General features: G+C 39.8%; 1 long non-coding RNA gene across 1 annotated transcript; it reads left to right on the forward strand.

Annotated features, from left to right (window-relative positions):
• Positions 1-3,902: 3,902 nt before the first annotated feature.
• Positions 3,903-6,904, forward strand: LOC106934729 (uncharacterized). Its single transcript, XR_001421752.1, has 2 exons — positions 3,903-4,059; positions 6,038-6,904. It is a non-coding gene; the product is annotated as an uncharacterized LOC106934729 (long non-coding RNA).
• Positions 6,905-8,890: the final 1,986 nt, after the last annotated feature.

Here is an 8,890-nt window from a genome sequence, read left to right on the forward strand (position 1 = left end):
ACAGGCTTATCAGGCCTACTATCCTAGAGGCCTGCGAGGACAGGCTTCTGACATCCACGCTAAACCCAATCTGCTTGGAAAGCAGGAAGAAATCTGGAATAAAATAAAGGTGAAACGGAGGCGAAGGAGACAATAGGGTAATGGAAGGAAAGGTTCAAGTCCGTGACTCTGCTGAGCCAAGAAAGTGTTTTTTTTTTTGCGATCCATCCACAGCTGAACTCTCTGACACCTCATCTGCTGTGCTGACGAGACGTCGCCGTGGCTTAATTGAAGTGGGTTTGTCTCATCCCCTCTCTCCCATGATCCTCTCCTCCATGGGTCAGTGATGGGTGGGGTGAAGCCCCCTTGAGTGCGTGGCATTGGTCGGATTGCTATTTGCCTCCTACCACCACTTTGAAAGGATGTTAGATTGAAGTTATTTTATGCTTGGGTTACCTCCTACCTCCACTCTTCTGCATCGCATCTTCCGCTCTCCTCTCTTTACCTTTTTTCCTTTTTTTTTTTTTTTTTTTTTGCTCAACCGCACCCTGATCCCACTATTCTTAAAACCTCTCATGCAGCAAGAAAGGAGGAAGGCACTGTGAAATTGTTGTGATTTTATGGGGGTCCTGTACTTGAATAGGGATTTGTTTCCTTGTAATACTCAGTTATATTGTACTTGTCTAAAATGCTATAAAGGTATTTTGTAATTGCATTTAAGTGTGTAAAGAAGAAAGACCGTACCTTGCAAAAGTATTCATGCTTGATCTGGTCTGCTCAGAAGTATATCGAGACCAATCCGAGATAAAACTGGGAATATTTAACGTTGGATTGTCTTGGCCCGTTGTCACACCACATGTGAAGTTTCCAATGGGGACAAAAGAGAACGTAGCTGGTCGAATGTGATGTTTGGCCAATCAAAAAGCGGCGAAATGACGGAAAGATGTTAGGGAATTCGAAATAAAGAAAACAAAACTGCCATGCCACGCCAGTACGTTGGGAATGTCTTTTTCTATTGTTTTCTTTTTCTGTTTAATATAGTCCACAAGCCATCGCCGCTGCTTCTTTTCAGTCGGCCACGTTTGTTCAATCTGAACTCACGTTTGGTCTTGAGAGGTTTTGTAAGATTTCCCATCTGACATCTGAATGCGAACGAGTAAAATCGGTTCATGTGTGGCGTGTTGCTCCTGCCGCGTGGCTGCATATCACACGCTTAATGACCGATTTTTAGAACTCATACTATTTTTAGAAATTGTATGACTTCTGAAACTGTAGATTTTACACTGGACTTTATGGGGTGTCAGGGTAAAGAGGATTTAATGCAAATGTTTGAAAGACTTTTAAAAAAAATCCTTAGCTGTCTTGAGGACATTGGTGTCCTCATGGTCTCATTGACTTGCATGTAAATGTTTTTTGAATGACAGTTGAGGGATTTTAAGCTACAAAAAAGTTAAAAACAATGAATCATATTCCTTACAACTCATTATGATGGTCTTTCACATTAAATCCAAACAAACTGAACTGAAGTTAGAAGTTGCAATGAAACAAAAAGTGAAACACATTCAAGCTGAATGAATACTTTGGAGGAAGGTGAAGTTGTTTTTGCATTTGGTAATTGCATCAACCACTGTCCGTGAGGTTATGAGAATCAGTTATCCCAATTTTGGGCCAAATTTAGAGTTTGTGATTTTCTTATACATGAAGGAAAGTTGTGTCTAAGCACTTCACAGCAAGAAGCTGGTTGTCGCAAAAGTCTTTGTGTATGTGCTTGAAAATATGTACGTCTGAGTCTGGGATGCTGTGCGAGTGTGCAGCTCTGTAGATATGTGTGTCTATATGTGTGCTCTGGAGTCAAGCCTGTTTGTAGCTCTAAGTGTTGTGCGCATTAGGGGAATGAGGGTAATGATGTGAGAGGCAGTTGTGTTTGGTGCCAGGGCGACCCTGCGGCTCACACCCCATTCCCAGCCCAATGTGTTTCTGATTCTCTCCATCCCTCATCACCAGTCAGCTTCTTCTGACAGCAACTGTATACATGTAAAGTTAGCTCACAGGCACGTGCACACGCTCGCACGGTCTATTCTCGCAAGTCACACTTGCACAGTTAAACACAAGCCCCACATGCATGCCGCACATTTGCAAACTCTCTATTTGCAACCACATGAAGGTATGCATGCACACACTTCAAGCTCTCAAACAGAAATGCTCCCTCCAACTATTTGCTCATCCCTCCTGTCATTTTTTTTTTTTTTTTTTTTTTTTTTTTTTTTTTAGACTTTCCTCACACGCAGGCATAGGGCAATATTCAACCTTATTCCAGGGGTGAAATGATAAGGTCACTGCATAAGCAGACGTCAACCTTGCTTTACAATTTTGAGATGCAAACATGTGGGTTGAGTCACATTCGCCTATTTCCCAAAACCTGTCAGAAACATGCCTCTGCATATTGATTCTTCAGTTGTCATTGTGATTAAAAAGATGTCTGACATTGGCCGTATTTCTTCCCATCTGCCGTTGTGGGGGTCTGGCTGGGACACAAAGGCAAATATGTGACAGAGCCCTCCTCAGCACTGCTTACCTTTATGGTTCACTGCAGTAATTGGCCTTGGGTGAACATACCCACTCAACACTGGCAGTAATGTATTTGAGAAGATATTGAAAAAGCTGATGAGGGGGACACAAGATGTGTTGTAGAATACAAAAGTTAATAATGGAGGGGATTTTGATGAATGGCTTTCTAAATGTACCCTGATACGGGTCTAAATTGCATTCTTTTTCTCACAGTTTTTTGCTTTTGTGTGTTTTTAATTTATACATTTTCTCATTGACGACGCACAGCTTTTGCCTTAGAAAAGAAAACTTTACCTTGGTTAAATGCCCTAGAAGGGCTGTTGTTCTTCATGCGCGTTGGTTGTGAAATGCTGCGATTCCGTTACTAAACGAGTCCACTGTACATGTACGCAAGAGTCACGAGCCTAACGCTCATGCAACATGTACACTTTATTACGGCATCTATCACCCCCACACTGAGACATTTGAAAAGAGAGCATGATCTATACAAAAAACATTAATCATCATTCATTGTATGTTAATAAATTCAGAATTTCTCCATTTACCATGCGGACGTCCATGCGTGCTGGAAATGCAACCTTTCCTGAGCTCATAAATCACACACACCGAGTCATCTGACAAAGTACCCCAAACAGAGGCTGAGGCGCCACAATCCCTAGGGCACAAACACACCATCTAATGTGGTGGATTCAGAACAGGGGACTGGGGCTTTTCTGATGCCGCCGCCGCCAGCCCCCTGCAACAAGAAGCGCCTTCCACAAACTAAGACGAATAACGACATCAGAGCAGATTGAGGTGTGTCTGTGGCCTCTTTGGAGGTGATTTCTAGAGAGCACATGTTGCTGTTTCTGCTTTTCTTACCTCATTTTCCTTACAGCCTCTAGGGCTTTCAGCCATGTTCAGCCAACAACGCTTATACCCAGAGGGTTGGCTTGTTGTGTTCAGGGGGGAGTCTTCTGTCTTTGCCTTATTAAACCAGTTTCACCATGAAAAAAACTGAAGTGTTAAGACCTGAACAGATCTTCCAGCATCTGCACGTAAGCTCCTTGCATGCTGACACTAACATGCAGGTATTCATGCTATTTTTAGGTTGGTTGAACCACAGTACTATAGTCAAAGATATACAGTTTTCACTACAGCCTCATGGGGGTTGACGATGCACTAGTTTCTACACAGAAAGGAAAAAAGAACGAAACAAACGCAGCATTTTGTCCTCTAGTTCTTGAGAGATAAATGATCTAAACTGTACATCTTTCCAAACTGTGCCGTCTCATTGTTGTTTGTTCTTCTATTTGTGATTGCTGATATGTCATTTATCTGCTGTTTGTTTTTTTTTTTGTTTTTTTGCCAACTCTTGAATAGGAGCACTATTCACCTTTTCAGCATGCAGTCAGTGTGCTCGCAGAACTTTGGATTGCATCTTCACCTTCACCAAATGTCTTAAGAGTGGGCAAGATCAGACGACCAAGTGTATTTTACCCTGACGTCACGGCTGAGCAGAAAGCAACGCAGGTTTGCATTACGTCATACTTTTTTGGAGGTTGCAACAGATCAAATTTCCTTTACAGATATTGACAGACACAATAGATGTACACATGTACAGGAGCATGTCAATAATTTAATTATTTAAAAGTTCTTTGTTTCAGTCATTCTGTTCAAAAAGGCAAATAGCTAATAGTTTGTCAATGATTATAACTTGCAGAAAAAACAAAAATTTAGCTTCCAAAAATAATCAATAGTTATCCCCGTCGCTTGTAAATCTTTTTTACTCGACTTCCCATTAGTAGGTTTGGATGCAGCACTCTTTGAACAGACAGCTTCTTTAGCAATGTCTGTATGTGGTCTAGGTGTCTTGTGGAGGGTGTCATGGACCGTCTGCTGCCGGTAACATGACATGTCTTAAACTTTTCTTTTTTGTCTTATGTAATATTATAATTTTCAAAATAAGTTAATTTAGATAACCATTATTTGTAAGACACAATCGTCATAATTACTAGAAATAACAGTTGAACTATATCACTCTGGGTAATGAATCTAATGTGAAGTGTATTTTCAATTATATTCTAATTTATTGAGGTGTGCCTCTAAAGGACCTTCATAGCTTGAAAGTTATGACAGAATCATAATGTAAAGAAAATGTAATGATTTCTGCAAATTGTGTTTGAGTTAGTAAATCATTTTAAACACACCATGCCTGGCTGCATGTAAATAAATGACAGAGTAAATAGCCTTTGTGAATGCAACACTTTTCTCGTACTTTCTGTTCACTGTAAAAAACAAACAAACTGATATTACTATGGAATGAAATTCTGAAAAAAGCACTTTAAGGGGTTTTAATTTAATAAGTAGCATTTTGCCAAGCTTGACATATTCTGTAATATTGTCAATTTAACAATTGGCTCAGTGGTTAACAGATCCAGGGGGGGAGGGGGGGAGATAAACAAACAAATAAATAGCTAAAAATAAAAGATCAAACGTGGAAAATATGAAATGGAGGTCAGAGTTGCTTTGGTTTGGCTTAACAGGAAGTGGGATCGCACATTTAATGATGCTTGGGGCCTCGTAAAGCCTTTGTGTGTCTCTGAATTTATCCACTGCGACAATTTGTGGTGTATTTGTATTATGCAGTGGAACTGTATTGTTTGTCCAGCTCGTATAATTATAAAAAGAAAATATTGAAGAATACAATTCAGCTGTAAACACGACAGATGATCCATTTTACACATCTCTTTACACTGCAGAAATTATTACAAGAATTGTCAATAAATGATTGTCTTTAACGCAAATTGCTCAAATCTGGTGCCTTTCAGAGATTACCAGAGGAGGAGGACAATCTGAGCGCACACACAATAGCTTTTCTTCTCTGCACCACTACAGAGCGGCAGAAACCGATTTGTCTGCTATGACTTTTCTAACCTGGTAATAATGAATGCTATTCAGGTGTAAGAGCGCTATTTGTGCATCTACATGACAGATTAAATTATTTTTAGCCTGCAGGGAAACGATCTCTATTGTGTCCTCCTTTATGCAGACTAATCGTGTCTCTTTACCTTTTAGCAAAGTAGTCTGTGTTGCATATACGCGGTTTATGGTTCAGATTAAAAGATTAAAAGCTTTGTGGCGAGGAAGACAACACAAACAGGCCTCCGTTGAATGCCGTGATAGTGTCAAAATGGGTTTGAGGCTGTGTTATAGTTGATGCTGCAGGATTATAAAAGGGGATCTTATGTTGCGCTATTAGAGATAATGCCATCACATGTTAATGACCGGAGAGTTTCCGCTGTGTAGGAACAGTGTCCTCTGATATGCAAAGTATGTGGATGAGCAATTGTGTATTTGCACAGAACTCTCATGGAAGTAATGTGCTGTCTAAAACAGACAGCATTATTTATCCTTTTTTTTTTTCTTTCTTTCCCCTCTCCCATTTTCCTCCTTTTTACTCTCCTTTGGGACTTTCTGGATCTCTTCCCATCTCTTCTCCCTTGCCCAGGCCTATTCCTGACTCCCTGGAGACACGAGGGACGAGTGGTTATTTCTGACTCTGGAAAGATGGTCGTGACTAATTGATTCGACATCTGATAGAATGCACGTAACATCTCTTTTCCCCGGCTGCTCGAGCCGCGCCACTTGCTCAGATGAGCAGGAACTATGAATGCATTGTGCGCGTTGTGTATTTATGTACTGTGCTGCTACGTTTGATACGAAAAATGTGTTTATGCCAGCACTGTCTGTGTTCATCTACGAACCCCATGTAGTGTTGTCCCTGGCAATCTGAATTATTACTGGACTGTTTGATGTCTTCCTCAGAGAGACTAAACTCTGTTTACCAGTGCAATCCCACTGGCCCTAAAACAATAGATAATATGGCTAGCACTCAAAACACTCTCACTTATGTATCTGTTAGATCGCTTTGTATTGTTTTTACGTGTTCTCGAGATGTTGCACCACATAAACACAATTGATCCCCAGAGGTGAACTGCTGTAGAAACGAATATAATTCACTTCTTAAAGTTTAGTTCTCTCTTTCTGGCATTATCTTCTGCTGCCATACCACACAGCCCTGTGTTTTTGTCTTTGTGGGTTAGTTTTGGGTAGAGTCCAGAGAGCTAATGAAGCAGTTCTGATGGGCTAACTCCCACAGGTCTTGAAGCTGTGGCAGGCTAATGTTGATGCCCACTCCCAAGTACTTAATTGATCTAATCATTTAGCCGATTGGTCAGAGTTATCAGTCTCCGGTGGACACACATGGGATAAACAATGACATGTGGTGAGTTGCTGCAGGCTGGTTTCCCCTCTGGATGTGTCATGGAATGAAAGGAGGAATCCTGACAAATAAAGATGCTCTATGCATTACCTTGACAAAGTACCCACTTTCTTTTTTTTTTTTTGTCGCCTTAAACCACAAACGTTTGTGTATTTCAAAGATTTTTATGTGGTAGCCCAACACAAAGTAGAATATAATTTTGAAATATACGCAAACTGATACATAAATGTTTTATCTAAAATCAAATTGTGCTGTGCATTTGTATTCTATCAGCTTTGCTCATTGAACTTCCTCCATCCATGCTCTTCATCCAAACAATCATCACAGCATAATGCTGCCACCACCACCTGTTATGTTTTCATTTGTACAATACTCAGATAGTAAGGGTTTGCAAAGTGCTGCCCCTCGGCTGATTGTGTGTGACCCTGACCTCAGTTCAAGAGTGGTACAAATTTAACCCCATAAGCACAGGTGTTTGATGTAGAGATCTTTTATTTTTATTTGGGACAAAATTACTTTTAAACAAAAGTTGACTTTGCTCCACCCAAATCTGATTTTATTTATTAAATGTAAATACACCAAATGAAAGAGTGACCTAAATCCTGATTTTATTGCTCAGAAATGACTATATTTTATTCTATTTTTTTCCCCAATTGATACCGAGAAACTTTGCAAAATGGCAGGCAAACCTGTGCAACCTTTTAAACTCCTCCAGTGACAAGTCTGACGACTTTATTTGCACACTCTGAATGTGAAAACCTGGATTTTATAGTTTGTGATATAATACAGGGAGTCAGTCGGGAGATTTTAAATGACTAATTACTAATTAGTTGACGTCTGAAGTTAAGTTTCAAATCAAGTTTATTTTTATAGCACATAACGCATTTTACGCAATACAAACATAATGCAGTAACCAATTGCAAAATGCGCAATAAACATTGCATTTTGTCAATCCAAAGACAATTGATGTCACTGAATTTTATTTAGAGATATTTGATTAAAAGAAGGAAGAAAAATCTGAAAAAAATAAAAAAGAAATTCTTCCATTTTGAAATTACACAGTAATTTGTTTTGGTATTTCACACTTATTATATTACAATAAATTGAAGTGTGCTTCATCAACATGGCAAAATCTGAAAAAGTTCAAGAGGTGTGAAAATTTTTAGAACACATTATATGTGCTGTTAAGTCAGCACATATGATATAAATATTAGCTAAATAAGACTTATTTTTTTTTAGATAGTAGGATGAATCACATCTTGAAACATAACCAAAAGTTCTCATTAGGCACCCAAAGGTTTGGTGATTCCCTTTATTTTTGCATGCACTTTTAATGAACAGCATAAAGTGTATTTCAAAGTAATATCCCTCATTTACATTCTCAAAGGTCTGTAAAGCAAGGCACGCAGTGAAACTTCGTTTATGAGGAAGACACGTTCAGTCTATCGCTTGGATGTGGAGAAGGCCACCAGGGAATGATCAAGTGTGCATCCCATCGACCCGCATCCTCTTCCCCATTACCCTGACATTTCATCCCTACATTTAATTCCAGGCCTTTCTAAAGAGCAGGTAATAGTGCAGAGGGGTACAGGGACCCAGAATTAAGCAGTTTTACATCGAAGGGTAATTTGGTGTGATAAATGTGCCGTCGCTGGTAACTAATAATACATATTTTAAGTAGCAGCGGCACAGCTCTCCGGCCCAGTAAAGGTAGCATCATTATTAATGTGGGAGCCGTGGCGTGTTTTAGTCAGGGTTACGGCACCAAGGTCAGAGCTACGTTTCACTGAATTAAAAGCCATTTTGAGCTATGGCACTCCTAATCAACTCGGACCTAAAGGTGCATAGCTCAGTTATAATGAGGCACCAATGAATTTAAATAAACAGCAAGATCTTGTGATTTATAAAGGCAATGTGCTATCCTTATAGCTCGTTAGCCATGACGGATACTCTTTATTCTCTGGGCCTCTTTACCCACAGGACCCTGAGCTTTTAACCAAGTAATGTCTGCCTCTATTGTCAGCGGATACGCATTCGGAGCAGGACACTTATCCCCGTCATTATGAAAAGTGGAGACAC

The sequence above is a fragment of the Poecilia latipinna genome, unplaced genomic scaffold (genome assembly GCF_001443285.1).
Source record: "Poecilia latipinna isolate Pla-1442-1.1 unplaced genomic scaffold, P_latipinna-1.0 Scaffold1850, whole genome shotgun sequence".
NCBI classification, from domain to species: Eukaryota; Metazoa; Chordata; class Actinopteri; order Cyprinodontiformes; family Poeciliidae; genus Poecilia; species Poecilia latipinna.